The following is a 15,979-nucleotide window of genomic DNA, read 5'->3' as shown; positions in this document are numbered from 1 at the left end:
TATGACGGTTGCCTCCAAATTTGGCGCCAAAACCAGTAGTTATTAGATATAACTAATGTTTACATCATCAAGAGATTTTTGGCGGGAAATTGAATGGAACCACTGTCAGGGGTGCTGCCCCTAGACCCCGCTAAGGGGCTGCATCCCCTTGGAACCCTGCACCCAGGGACACTGCCTCAGACCCCGTATTCTCGGGTTCATAATTATCATACCAAATGTGCACCCATGCACCTCCAAGCTCGGTTAGTAAATGAAGCTCGGCTTATCTCATTATTAATAATACTTACATCAAAATATGTTGATAATAGTTAAATACCAACATTTGCCCACCAATAACACATTTACGCACCAATATTACTTTTGTTCAAGCCTTCACATCCCAACAAAAAGTAAAAAGGATAGGTGATGATTCTTTTCCTTCCCGTTTAGAAGATTTATTATGTTCAAGAAAAAAAAAAGGCATTATATTATAATATAATCCAACCATATATTATTATCCATTCGGTTACTTCATCTATTCCTAACTTGGTAGGAAAAATTCATAACTTAGTAGGAAAAACAACCATATTGTTCCCTTTTAAACGAGACCCCTAAGCGATAAAAAGCGAAAAATAAACCCTTTTCATCAATAATCCGTAATTTCGTATGACTAAGTTGTTACGACGGACAAGTCTATCATTTTTAATATATCATTCTAGTGTAGTTTACAATTTTTTTTAATACATCACATAAACAACTTCTATCATATACTCTACTTCACAATTTTAAATTCAAAATATACTAATTTCTAACTATTAGAATAAAATAACGAAAACGAGTGCCTATACGTTGAATGCATTATATGGTCTCAAAAAAAAAAAAAAAGAATAGTGTCAAAAGTCTTTACCCCATGAAGAAAACAAGAAACACATGAATAAAATACTATATTGTTCCTTTAAAGTCTAGTCGATGGCATTACTTAGGCTAACGAATCGGGTCGGATCACAGTTGGTGGATTCGACCTAAACCGTTTAATTTGTGGTAGGTTGACGTGTTCTTATATGTCACCATCAACGATTACTTCACTTGATCACTTTAACCAATTTCATTGGAAATTCCCCAAATCAAGAAGCATCTTACCTCCCCCACCTCCAAACAAAATCACGACTTTACTTCCCCGCCATTGATTTCTACCTTCATCGATCAATTTCAAAGCCACCGATCTCCACCTTCCTTGAAATACCCCCAAAATTCCACCTTTCGGAACTGGTCAACTTCCTCTTAATATATATATGATGTATACATGAAAGGTGAAATCACTTCTACATTGTCAATCTTCAATCAATCTTCCAAGCTTTAATGGCGGCATCGACGAATCAAATCGAGTTTCAGGATCATTTACCTTTGATTGAGGAGAAATTGGGCGGCGATGGTTTGATCGGAGAATTATGCAATGGATTCCGACTGTTGATGGACGCTGATAAAGGTTTGATTACGTTCGATAGCTTGAAGAAAAATTCATCGCTTTTGGGACTACAGGATCTGAGCGACGATGATCTGTTGAGTATGTTGAGAGAAGGAGATTATGATGGTGATGGCGCGTTAAATCAGATGGAGTTTTGTGTTTTGATGTTCAGATTAAGCCCAGATCTTATGGAGCAATCTGGGTTTTTGTTGGAAGAAGCTCTTGAACAGGAGGTGAACAATTCACATCTATAGTTTTTTGGTCTTTCTAATTGTAATATTATATAATATAATTCTTGAAGGGTTGTTCATCTTTGAAGATTGATTAAAATTAGAGATAATATATGATACCAAATTATACTTTGGAAATTTTGAATCTTTTGTTATATAGCAGGATATATGTTGCAATGTATCAAGGCTTATAAACCTGTGAATAAAGTATCACAGCTGTGGTGTGGGCTTAGACATTCTAAATCCAGATATGGCCTGTTAATAAATTGGAAGAAGAAAAACACCACACCGAGATATATATTCCAAGCACACACGTCTAACAAGAAGATAATATAAATATAAATATAAAATAAAGTATAAAAAAGTGTATCCTCGACAGCAAACAAATGATTACCCATGAAAAGAAACGTACACCAAATTCAACACTAGGATGGTGTTTGGTTAGAATATGTTTTTGAAGGATTGCAATCTGTCAAATAAATTAGAATCCGAATGACTTGAAATCACTTAGACGATACAGAGTGGGAATGACTTGAAATCACTTAGACGATACAGAGTGGGCAACGCCTTAGGGCGTTACGCCGATGTGGCCGACGGAAAACGACATCATAACGCCGGAAACACCGCCCCACGGGCGTGTTGTTAGGTGTTATGGTAGCCAACGTTACCATGGCAACGGGACAAAACGCGGTTATTTGCTCGTTTGTGGCTTGAATTTGGGAGAAAACGGTTATAAAAGTGAATTTTATTATTTTTATATTATTATTATTATTACATTTTAACTCTACTATATAAATACACAATTTAACTCTCATTTTTACATACACATTTACATCTCTTTCTCTCAAATTTTATTTTTTTATACAAAAAATACAATATGGATCAAAACCCCAATACTCCTCCTCCCAACACAAAAACATTCGTTCCTCTTGGGTTCGCACAATATGAGGCGTACACGAACATCCTCAACTCGTAAAGCTCTCTGCAACTTCCATTTTCCGACAACCTTTTCAATTTTGCCTCACCCCCACTACAATTCCTTACAACCCTTCTACAAAACCTATTCAACACATTTACTACCATGCAACAAAATACCTTACAACCACCACCCATGCAACAGACGGTTCCCAAGACGCGAGCGGATTTGGGGGGGGGGGGGGGGGGGGGGTGGGACTAGGAAAAAACGACCAACAAAGAGAGAGCAAAAAAAGGAAGGGAAAACTGTCACACCCCAAAACCGGAATGGCAGAAACGTTTTGGGGTGGATGACGTCATGTCAAGTATCACAACACATGTAGTATAGTAATCAAAGTACAACAACCATTGCATTAATAGTAATAGTTTTACATAGTTTACATTATATAGAATCAACAAGTAATACAGAAACTAATATAGATGCAGCTTGGCACAAAACCGTCTTCAACAGAAGCTCCTGGAATGTACCTGTCTAATGCTGACCTGAGAATACAAGTTATTTGAAAAGCGAGTATCAGCATTTTTACAAATGCTGGTGAGTTCATAAGTATTTGGTGTCATTTTATCCAAATAACTTTAATAAAAGTGGTCGTTTTAGAGTATCCATTATATTAGTGTCCTTTCCAGAAAATCCTATATTTTCTTTAATAAAAGGAGTCTTCTTCCAAGTCTGGACGGAGTTATGTGGTAAAAAGTATTTTCCCTTAATCGCTATCATTATCAAAATACAGAATTTGATTATTAAAGAAAGCAAGAGAAATCAGGGAAATAACATATGCCTCAGCAGTGAGGACTGCTGACTAAGGCAAAGGAATCATCAACTCCAGGAGTGTATCGAACAAACGACACGCCTGGCTCAGTCTAACAAAGAGATACACAGACCCCAGACGGTACCAAATGAAAGGTACAGCTAGTAAGGTCTAAAACAGAGAATACAGACCGCAGACAGTATCAAATGAAAGATACAGCTAGCAAGGTCTAAAGACAGTGAATACGGACCCCAAAAAGTATCAAATGAAAGATACAACTAGCAAGGTCTAAAGACAGTGAATACGGACCCCAGACAATATCAAATGAAAGATACAGCTAGCAAGGTCTAAAGACAGTGAATACGGACCCCAGACAGTATCTGATGAAAGATACAGCTAGCAAGGTCTAAAGACAGTGAATACGGACCCCAGACAGTATCAGATGAAAGATACAACTAGCAAGGTCTAAAGACAGTGTGACTCTGAGAGTGGGTTCCAGCATACAGTGTAAATTGCTGGTGAAATACCGTTACCTTAAGGCCATGAATTATAAGGTAACCTGGGATACTCGTAACCATACTAACCGACACTAGAGTACCTGACGCCCTGCAAGTATCTATAAAATGTGACATTTGTCACTCCTTGGCTTGGTAGGTCGTGGACTATAGCTAGCAGTCAGGGTGCGGGGGTGTCAATCATGTATAGATCTATACACACAATGCCCGCTCTCCCTACAGGAGACTCTGGTTACCAACTACATGACAGAGAAGGTCGTGTCCCGAAGATGCATCCCAAATAGGGGGTAGTGGGTTTCCAATATAAGTGCTGAACTAGAGGTAGAGACTCATAACTGAATTGACTAGAGTAAACCTATATGTCTATACCCGTATACATAATATATAACTAATGAATCAAACGACCTTCGGATGGCCATCCGATCCCACCAGACCACATCTCAACGAAGAAAAGGAAATAGGGCGGACGAGCCTTCCTAAGTCTTTCAATCCTTATTTATATGCATCTATACAAGCACAGGCATACGACTAACTACGTGTGAGTGTTTAACAAGCAGGAGTGGTTCTTCAAGTAGAGGCGTCAATAAGTGAAGTAGAAGCAACTAACGAGTGAAGTAGGAGCGTCTAACAAGTATAAGCGTATCACGAAGTAGAAACGACAACAAGTGAAGTAGGAGCGTATCGAGTATAAGTAAAGTAGAAGCGATATCAAGTATAAGTGAAGTAGAAGCGTATCACTAAGTAAGAGTGTAAACAAGTATAAGCGTTTAACTAAGTAGAAGTATCAACTAAGTAAAAGTATAACAAGGTAGTGGTATATAACGAGTGGGGTATCAAAACATGGAAGAAAAAGTTTATACTTAAGAAAATCACGACTGGGTATTCCTTTGTAAAATAAGTTTGAAAACCTTTAGAATTCCTTTGGAAACCTTTCATAAATCAGTTTTAAATGAAACTTTGATAAAACAATATAAGTAAGAGATCTGAATAAGTAGAAACATTTCGGAAAGCCATTTACAGTATCAACTCGGTAAAACAGTTAACAGTGTGGTAAATCCTTGTGCATGCGGGTTATCAATCACATGTGGTTGATGTGATAACTGGCATGTTTAACTTGTATTCCCCCCTATAAAACATGTAAAAACATTTAAAAGGTTCATTCAGGAGTATGAACTCACCTGATGTAAGTGGATCCGACGAAGGTGTCGGTTGGGTGCTCGGTGTCAAGTAAAGACTTGGACACACTTAGTGACCTATTTAACATATGATAACATATGTTCACATACAATTAGTACTTTTAATACTAATTAAACAAGTATACGCACTCTAAGGAGCGGAAAACACTTTGGTTAAGTGTTTGGGGTGTCCCGGGTAACATTTAAGGGTGTGAATGGCTTAGGAATGGAGTTTACTCTCCAAGAGTAAACTCTATACATAGTGTTTACGGCCCTGGGACAACTCCCCATGAGTTTACGGCCGTAAACTCATGGTGAGGGGGTTCTAGGATGTTTAAAGGCCTTATATTGATTGTGGAATTTAGCTAGGTCCAAATCTAAAATGTATGAGTGGATTTAATGTGTTTAAAGGGACCATATGGGAGTTTACGGCCCATGAACCACCCCTATGGGAGTTCACGGCCGTGAACTCCTATACCCTTGGTTTTATGGAAGTTTAAGGCCCTTATTCAAATCCTAGTAATTTATAATGAAGTATGAGGCCATTTGGGGGAATTAAAACTACCATTTGACATGGTTTGGAGGTGTTTACGGCCTAAGCATGTGCTTGGGCCATAAACCCTCTTTTATGCCCCAAAATTGATTGTTTTAAGGTGCAAACACTCCTAGGCTAAATCCCCAATTAGTTTCCAAGCTTTTAGGGACAAATTTGGGTCATTTTGGCCTCTTATTAGGGTTTACGGCCTAAGGAGGCTCTTAGGCCGTAAACTCCTTTTCAACAGCTTCCAAGTCCGATTTTTGGGGTATAATCACAAGCCATGATGTTTAGAATAGGTTAGGGTGAAGAGACTTACGTTTTGGAGGCGTAAATTTGCAGTTTTGAGTCGAAAACGGGCTTTATGAGAGAGAGTATAGAGAGAGAGTGGAAAGGGTGGAGTGAAGTCCACTCCCCCTTATATATGGGTTGGAGTTGGAGCTCAGTGGTATTCTACCCGATACTGCCGTTGAACGGGGCTTTTTGGTCGCACCCGATTAAGCGGTCAAATTTTGACTTGGTTGCAACCACACATTTTTAAGGGTATTTTGTGGGTGTTTCTAATTTGTTTCAACCCTTACGTGGTCATTATAAAAGTCTTAAATTAATTAACCTCTTCCAAATGGTTAACGGACGAATAAATAAGCAAGGCTTATTAACGGAAGGAGGTTAAAAATGACGGAATAAATTTCGGGTTGTCACAAAAACGGTCACGGCGGAACAACCGGTAGAAAAACCTCCAACTTGGTGGACCATGGAGGAAGAATATACGTTGGCGGTGTCGTGGTGCGGGACATCAAAACACCCAACTAAAGGAAACAATATGAAAAGAGTCGCTTTTTGGGAAATTGTGATCGAAAATTTTCGCACAATTTTGAATAAGGATGACAGATATCGCAATCACGATATGTTGAGTAGCAAGTGGACTCAAATAAGCAAGAAGTGCACCAAGTTCAATTTCATTTATAACAAACTTTCCTCGCCCAAGCAAAGTGGTGCGAACGATTTTGATGTTTTTAGAGCGGCAAGGGAGCAATATCATGTCGAGACGAGTCACGTTTTCGAGTACGAAAAGATTTGGGAGATTGTTAAGGATGACCCAAAATGGCTTAAAATGAAAACATTTCGGAACAATCAAAGAGGTCTCGTGGTTTGAGTTTGGTTGATGTTTTCTGACGGACGCACGAACATCGACCTCAACGCAGACACCGATGAGCTCCTGCACGACCTCAACGACATCGAAGAAAATCTCTCTGTCTTAACGACCGTTAGGGCGCGACAAAGCAAAGCGTGCTCAACGACATGCAGAGGAAAGTAAAAGTCAGCTTTGAGAGCACTCAGAAATGAAAGAAAATTTTGACGCCCACACCGCAATCACAAATAAAATATATGAATTGCACCATGAGCATTTTGATTTCCTTTGTTGAGAAGTCTAGCATGATCGCATATCAAAGGATTTGGCAATTGTAACGACTAGCGAGGAAAATATGTCACCGAGACGAGATGAAGTGCGTCGGAGAATGAAGGCAAAGATCGGTTTTTAGTTTTTAAAATTTTTTGGACTATCGTGTGTTTTTTAGTCAATGTTTTTTTTTGTAATGTTTTTTTTAAGTTTTAATGGTATGTTTAATTTAGTATTTAATGGAATTGTTTTTTATTAGTTTATATGTTTTTTTTATAAATATATGACATAAATAAAAAATAAAACAAATTAGAAAAATAGAAATTAAAAACATCCAAAAAAATAAAAAATAAATAGAAAATGGTAGGTGTTATCCCATGTTATTTGGTGTTGCCTATTTCCACACTTGGTGTTATAACACCAAAATGGTGATGTGACAACTTTTGGGTGTGATAACACATAATAACATGTTGCTCACACCCACCAGCCTTATGCATTTTGTTACTACAGAATGAAATATGTTTTATGTTTGTAATTTATTATTATTTTTAGTAAAAAATGATCATTTTCATTCATATAAAAACAATTTATTGAACTTTTATCTGTGGATCTGTGAGTGTGGTGTAGGTATGGTATAAGTATAGATGTGGGTGTGGGTGTGTTCGCTGTGAGGTTGGAGTGAGATTAGGGGTGGGTGTGGTGTGGTGTGGTGTGGGTAGGGTGGGTCAGTGTGTGGGTGGGGGTAGGGTTAGCGTGAGTATGTGAATATGGGCGGGGTGTGGGTACGATTCGGTGTACTAAGTATAGGTGTGGTTACGCGCTAGGGCGAGTGTAGTTGGGGGTGGGAATGAGAGTAGAATTGCGGGTGGTTGTGGTGGGGTGACGATAGGGGTCGACATGGGATGGGTTAGGGTGTCGTAGTTGTAATTTGGATGTAGGGATATGGATGAGGTGGGCTGAGGGTTGGTGTAGGTACAAGTAAGGCGGGTGTGGTGCAGTAGGTATGGGTATGAGCAGTTGTAAATCTAAAATTGAAAACCAAGTGGTTCCTTATGTATTTCAAACAAAAATCATATGGTTTAAGTTATGGTCTTGAGGTTATAAAGGTGCTTTTTACAAGTACATTCATCTAATTTCCTATTTTTGAATCGCATGGTTAAATTTCATACTTGGTCATTCAGCTGGATCAACAACAAGTTAGTTTAAATAAACATTCGTATGCTTTTGTTGTTCATTACCTTCTTTCTTTTTAAAAAACTTGTGAAAAGACATTCTTGAATCTAAAATTGAATGTTACAAAGGTATCAAACTAATAAACTATTATCAATGTTTTGTTATCAAATAGACAAATCATGAAATCAACACAATTACACAAAAATTAATGTTCTCAAGTCTTTAAAAGTCCTGAAATTGAAATTAAAATTTATTAATGATATCAAGAAATTATGAAATTGACATAGACAAATCAAGACAATTGGAAAAAAGCAGTGTTCTTAGTGTTATTAAAATCAATGTTTCAATTTCTAAACAAAATCTGAAATTAAAGAATCAAGACAAATAGACAAGAGCTCTAACTTAACAAATTTTGTAATTAAAGAATAAAGACTAACTAAGACGTGGAGGTTGGACTATCGGAGGACAAGCACCTAGTGGTGGTGGTGGTCATGGTCGGATGGGGAAATGGTGACTAGTGGTAGTAATTAACACTAATATGTCAGAGGAGACGTCGATCATGTTTTCACGCATCAACCCTCTACCGACATTTCATGTTACAATCCTTTTTTGTTTTAATTTTCAATGGAACATGTTATTACCTAATGATTAAATTTTAAGTGCATTGAAGTGCTGACCTATTTTAAGTGGATTGGAATATAAAGTATGGGCTTCATAAATTTTAATACTTTCGTTACCAAAAGTTATAAGGTGGATCCTTTAAAAAATGTAAGGTATGTAACATTTTTTTCCATGTATACCTTATACAATTATTAAACTAATAGGACCCTCATTCACCATATATAGATGTGCCATATAGGTGTAAGTATGGGTGTGGTAGATTTGTGGTTATAGGTAGGTGTCGTTGGATTTGAGGGTGTGAGTAAGGGTCTTATGGGTTTAGAGGTGGGATAGGTGTCTAGTGGAGTAGAGGTTGTAACATCCCGGCAATGAGGTATTTCAAAATTAACTCTTAAGTATGAAGGTTTATGATTTTAGCCCTTGGAATGAGTTTTGTTTGCAAATAGGTCCCATAGTGGCATTTTGGTAAATTCCAGGAAAGACTTAGTACGTTGGCGTACATGTATATGCATTAGTACGCTATGCGTACGTCAGGCGTACGTGAAGGATCCTTAAACCCTAAATTTTAGTGTTTGGTCCATATATAATCATCATTTACTCCTTATTTCTCATTCCTTCATCAGCCTCCACCTGAGAAAACGTCCCTCTAGCTAACCCTAAGTGAGAATAATGCATCTTGAGCTCACCTTTGTGTTTTGGTGGTATTCTTGAAGAAGAAGAAGAAGAAGAAGGTGGGAAGACTTTGGTGCTTGGAAGAAACTTGGATATGGGATTCTCTTCCTGCTAGAAACCTCCAGGAGGTAAAAAGCTCATAGCTTGATCATCTTATCTTATAGATCTAACCATTTCTTCATTTAGGGCATTTTTGGTCCCAACTATGATGATTCTTGAGCATGGCACTCTCTTAGTCGAATAAGTCGTCCTTTCATACCTAATGAGGGGTCTTGAGTCATAAAAATGTGGTCTTGATGCTTTTTTTCCCCCATGCATGCTCTAGAAGGTCTTAAGGTGTTAAGAAGTTGGGATTTTATGTATTAAGTACTTAATGGGCATGCAAAGTCATAAAGTTGGAAAGTTTATGACTCTTAATGGTATTTTGGCCTTGGATCTGTGATTGGGATGTGAGAGCTTAATGCATTAAGCTCTTATTGAGGAAAAAAGGATTATGTGCATACGTCGTGTGTAACCCAGTGTACACCAAGCGTACGGGGTCAACCGCCGGACTCCAGTCAAAGCCTGAGTACGCCTAGCATAGGAGCTGAGTACGCCCCACATACTCAGCTGAGAGGACCAAGTTGACCCGTTGACCTTGAACTTTCACGAGAGATTTTACCAAATTGACCTAGGGGTGTTTTAGGTATTTTGAGATGATTAATTGAGATTAGGTCCTTGGTTTTGGTTAGTTGATCATTGAACCAATTTTCGGGATCGAGATTTATTCATCTTGCATTCAGACTGAGAGGTGAGTTTTCCTCATTGTACCCGTGGCTCAAAGGCACCAATGTCGGCCCACTAGATTATTTATCCTGGTTAGGATAATGATAAGATACTTTTAGCTGTTCAGTAGATCCGTATCATTATCTGTATTTGCTAGCTCTGTGTTTATGTTTATATGTTGCATATGTCGACATGTTGCGTTGGGTTGAGGCAGTCCTGCATTGTGTTGTTGGCCAAGACACCGCGGGAGGACCGGATAAGTTGTAGGCCCTACAAGGCGGTACAGTCAGGCCAACGGTCCATAGAGTGGTCCGGATAGGCTATAGGCCTTGCAAGTCGGTCCAATCATGTCGAAGGCTCATAGAGCTGTCCAGATAAGCTGTAGGCCCTATGAGGCGTTCTAGTCATGCCAAAGGCTCGTAGAGCGGTCCAAATATGTTGTAGGCCCTACGAGGTAGTCCAGTCAGGCTGACTGCTCATATTGTATGTTTGTTTGTTGTGGTGTGGTGATGGACAAACATTCGTGTGTATCCAGCCTCAAACTAGGAAACTATAAAGGTTTTAAACTGATTTTCAAAATTAAATATGGAAGGATGTGATGTGTACGATCAGCTAGAGCAAGAAAGTATACCCCAAGTTACCCACACTGTTAATTGATATTATGCTATATTAGAACAACATGATAGTGATTCGCTAGGGATCTTTAGGAATTGCATGATAGAATTTCCTGGTTGCCTAGGATTCCTTCTTGAATGGAAGTGAGATAATTACTATAGTTTCTTGGTGTATGCATCATAGTTGTAGATAACCAAGATTCTATATCCTGAGAATGTTTGGTTTAGCCTTATTTCCTGTTCTTTTTAAATGAATGGCTTAGGGTAGAATTAGGTATTCGATTGTCTATAGGATCTAGTGTTACGTATGATTAGCATACATGAGTGCTGCAGGAATGGTGGAAGTTTCATTGTTAGGTTATGTGAGAGCAGCCGACCAGTTGATGAACGTCTAGCCTTTATCTAGGGCGTGAGAATAGGATGTATGGGTATTCTAGTGTCTGCTGATAGGGTCGTTGTGATGATATTCTGAGACAAATACGAGTAGGTGCGGAATGTAGTATGGGCCCGTACTACTGGAAGCACAAGACCCGTATGCGTAGCAGGCAAGTCACAACCCATAGGTTTTGTTATTTAGAATAGGTCATATGGTAAGAAATCTGCTTCATCTAATATTTTATGGTTCATTTTCAGTATGGTGGTTACGAGGAGATTCAAGACAGGAGTTAGGTCGTGTGACAACCCGAAATTTTCATTGTAAAAACTCTGCAAATCAAGCAAATAAAAAATTAGCCAAATTCATCTCAAAACATTTTTGGCCAGTTTTAAGTCCGTTTGAGTATTTTATTATAATTTTTCGTCAAACGAGTAATTAAATGGAAGTGTCCTTTAGGAGTGTTATGTAGCAAATAACCATTTAACACCTTGACTAGGTGTTTACAGCCAAACAAGGGAGTTTGGACCGTAAACTCTCTTTGGCATGGACTCATACATATAGCATGAGTTTACCCTCCATTCCCCATTTTTTACTTCCTAGTTCAAGAACACCCAAGAAATTCTCTCAAGTATCATATCACACTTCTTTCAAATCCGCCAAAATGTAAGTGTTTCTTACCTAGATTTGTCGTTATAACACTTAATCTCGTGTTTATACTCGATTTCATCCATGAAAATCTCATATTTTCTTAGATCTTCAAGTGTTCATCAAGAACACCAAGAACACACTAGTGTTCTTGGGCTCCAAACACTCTTTCGAGCTTCCTATAAGTAAGTACACTCCTCCCATCAAGGTATTTGTTTAGAATACATGTTAAACCATGGAAGAACATCAAGATCCCCAAGAAAACATGAGTTTACGGTTTGGGAAGACCTCCCAAAACCGTAAACACCTTCAAAGGGTGTTTAAGTGCCCTTAACACCTTCCAATGCTTGTATAAGTGACTAGAACCTTGGATGCATAAGATAGAACCACCAAAACACAAAGGAAATCGAAAAACATGAGTTGACAGCCGTAAACCCATGTGTTTACAACCGTAAACTCCCAAGGAGTGGTCCAAGGACCGCAAACTCCAAAGGGAGGTCATTTTGATCCCTAGTCACTTCCAAAGCCCTTGATTCGAGTCTTGCATAATTCCTTGAGTGGTTTAGGACCTTTGAACACCCAATGGTACCACTTCCATGAGTTTACGGCCGTAAACTCATGGGGGAAGTGGTCCAAAAACTATAAACACCCCTAAGGGCCACCATTTGAGGAGTAAACTCCAATGTGAGGCCATACTCTCTTTATATGCAACCCTTGGTACTCCTAGCACTTATAGAAAAGTGTATTCATGCTTTAGGATGTCCTTACTTGGATAATTAGTTGTTAAATGACTAATTTGATACATAAATGTATCATTACATGTTAAATAGGATTCGCGTGTGTGTTCAAGTCCTCACTTGACACTTAGCATCCTATACCGTCCGTTCATCCGAGTCCCCCACGTCAGGTGAGTTCATACCCCTGAATTAACCTTTTAAGTGATTTTAAATGATTTTATGGGGGGGGGGGGAATACAAGTTGAACTATAGAGTTATTATATCAATCACATGTGATTAATAACTGTATAGCAAATAGATTTATGCATTGTTAAACTGCTTTATCCAGCTAAAGGTTTTCAAAGCTTGTTTTATAAACTGACATCAAGTCATAAATCCTTATTTATAAGTTTTTCCAAAGGTTTTACCAAAAATTCTTTTTATACTCTTGTATTGTTAAATGCATGCCTGTATATGTATAGTTATATAAATAATGTTTAAAGGACTTAGGAAGGCTAACTCGCTTTAATTCCCTTTCCTTGTTTGGATATGGATTTAGGGTATCGGTTATCCGTCCAAAGGTAGTTTAAATAGTAGTTATATATCATGTATACATATGTAGTCATAAAGGTTCCATCAGCCAGATCATCATCCTTTGGGTAGCAAAGGCATCTAGATAACTTCTCAAGTAAACTATAATAGGTATAGTTTAGAAACCAACCATAACATTCATGAAAGAGAACTTAGTTATAACTATATTCTAAAAACACTTATACTTTTAAATAAAGAGAAAGGTTATAGAATTCGAACCACGAGATACATCCTCATGACATGGATTCCACCGTTGTCAAGTTGGTAACCAGAGCCTCCTGGAGGGAGGGCGGACATTGTGTGTATAGATCTATACGAGACAGACACTCCCACATCCTAACTGCTAGCTACAGTTCCAGCCGACCAAGCCAAGGGGTGACAAATGTCACATTCATTCCGACGCCAACAGGTCGTCAAGTATTCGGTTGTCAATCAGTATGGTTACGAGTATCTTTACGTTTACCTTATAATTCATGGCTTTAAGGTAGTAAGTGTCATCATGGTATTTCCTATATATATATATATATATATATATATATATATATGATCATCATTATATATATATATATATATATATATATATATATATATATATATATATATATATATATATATATATATATATATATATATATATCTTCCTAGTTATACACTAGACCGCGTTTAAATCTTTAAATAAACCTACTTAGGATTAAAGATTCTTTTAGACTTTGCTAGACGTATTCTTCATTCGATACCGTCTGGAGTTTGTACTTCATCCTTTTAGACCCTCCGAGGCGTGTTGTTCATTCAATACCACCATGGGGTCTATATTTGATCCTTTTAGACTTTGCTAGGCGTGTTGTTCATTCAATACCACCTGGAGTCTATGTTTTATTTACCCTCTTTAGACTTTGTGAGGCATCCCTCCTAGAGTCTATGTTTTGTTTACCTTTAGAATTTGCTAGGCGTGTTGTTCATTCAATACTACCTGAAGTCTGTTTTACTTACTTTTAGACAACAACGTTACTGCTGAGGTAAAAATATTATTTCCCCTATTACTTGTGATTATGATTTTCTCACATATTCTTTAAAGTATAAATCATATTTTGATAATGATAGTACCTTTAAGGGGAAAATGTTTCTTAAACATAAAACAGATGGGTCTTGGTATAAGACTGCTTTTAATAGAGATACTCCTTGGTTTAAACATAAAACAATTGGGTCTTGGTAGAAGACTACTTTTATTAGAAAATATAGGATTTTCTGGAAAGGATTCTAATACTCTGTAAACTCAAACCACCATCATTGTGTGAGATCATTTTTGAAGTAAACCATGTATTCATAACCAATGTCATTAAATACTTATGAACTCACCAGCATTTAAAAATGCTGATACTCTCTTTCAAAATAACTTGTATTCTTAGGTCATCGGTAGACAGGTACACTCTGGGAGTTTTTGTGAAGACAGCCTAGTGCCGAGCTGCATTATATGTTATTCTCTGTATTTACCTTGTTGTTGTTGCTAAATGTAACCTATGTAAAAATTATTATTATTAATGCAATGGTTGTTGTACTTTGATTACTATACTGCATATATTGTGATACTTGACATGACGTCATCCACCCCAGAACGTTTCCGCCGTTCTCGGTTTTGGGGTGTGACAGGTCGAGTGGCCAGGATAGGTCGGGGTTGTCTGATAATGAGATTAGGACATTGATTTCTTTCGAGGTTTTGACTGCTATCCGAGGGCATATAACAGAGCTATTTGGGTCTATCAAGACCGCCATGATTGAGTACTTTGACGATCGATATGCTGCTCTTATTAAGGTTGTTGTTGCTGCAGCTACCATGCCCATTGCGGCCGCTAGGGTTCGTGGAGAGAGAGCTTTCTAGTATTGGGACTTCGACAATACAAAGCCCCCAGTGTTCGATGGAGTTCAGAATCTAATCATTGCTATAAGTTGGTTGTCCAATGTTGAGGGATGTTTCTTTACTTGCTCCTGCTCAGCTGACCAGATGGTCAAGTGCGCCCTTAAACTTCTCAGGTTGGGGGCGAAGGATTGGTGGAGGTTGGTTACTAGCTCTTACACTCCGAAGCAAAGGGCTGTCGTTTCATGGGAGCAGTTCTCTGAGATGTTCCGCATGAGATATGTTCCATTGGTTAAGAGGGAGAGACTAGCCTAGGAGTATTTGGATCTAAGGCAGTGGATGGAGTCGGTGACTAAGATCAACAAGATGTTTACTGAGAGAACATTGTTTTTTCATGAGTTTTCTGCTTCTGAGCAAGCTCAGATGACGCGGTACATGAGCATGCTCAAGATGGACATCCGCTAGTTTGTGTCTACTCAGCGTTATGGTACACTTGTGGAGTTATAGGAGGCCGCTAGGAGGCAGGAGATCAAGTTGGAACGACAGACGAGGGAGCGGAGGCAGGCTCTGGTGTAGTCGCAGCCTACGGCGAAGCGGTTCAAGGTCACTGATGTGAGATCTGGGAGTTAGAGGGTCCACACTTGTGGAAAGTGCAGCAAGGTTCATGAGGATTCTTGTCGATCTTCGTTCGGGTGCCACAAATGTGGAAATGATGGACATTATGCCAAGGATTATTGCCAACAGGTCCTCGCACTGACAACCAGGATCTATTATCACTGCGAAAAGGTTGGCTATATTAAGGCCAACTTTGCTTTGCTCATTGCGGGACATGCGTAGGCTCCAATGCCAACTACTTTGAGGACCACCAATGGGTGCTAGGGTAGGGAGGAGTCCCGAGGTCTCGAGGTCGCGCTTTTCAGATCACGACA

The 15,979-nt window shown here is 38.5% G+C and overlaps 1 pseudogene; it reads left to right on the top strand.

Moving 5' to 3' along the window:
• The first annotated feature begins 1,338 nt into the window (after window positions 1–1,338).
• LOC145076278 (calcium-binding protein KRP1 pseudogene) lies at window positions 1,339–1,698 on the top strand (annotated as a pseudogene).
• The last annotated feature ends 14,281 nt before the right edge of the window (window positions 1,699–15,979 follow it).

The sequence above is a fragment of the Lactuca serriola genome, chromosome 9 (genome assembly GCF_051521515.1).
Source record: "Lactuca serriola cultivar US96UC23 chromosome 9, Lser_US96UC23_V15, whole genome shotgun sequence".
Taxonomy (NCBI): domain Eukaryota; kingdom Viridiplantae; phylum Streptophyta; class Magnoliopsida; order Asterales; family Asteraceae; genus Lactuca; species Lactuca serriola.
The sequence above is the reverse complement of the archived record's forward strand: the minus strand, read 5'-3'. Positions and strand labels throughout refer to the sequence as shown.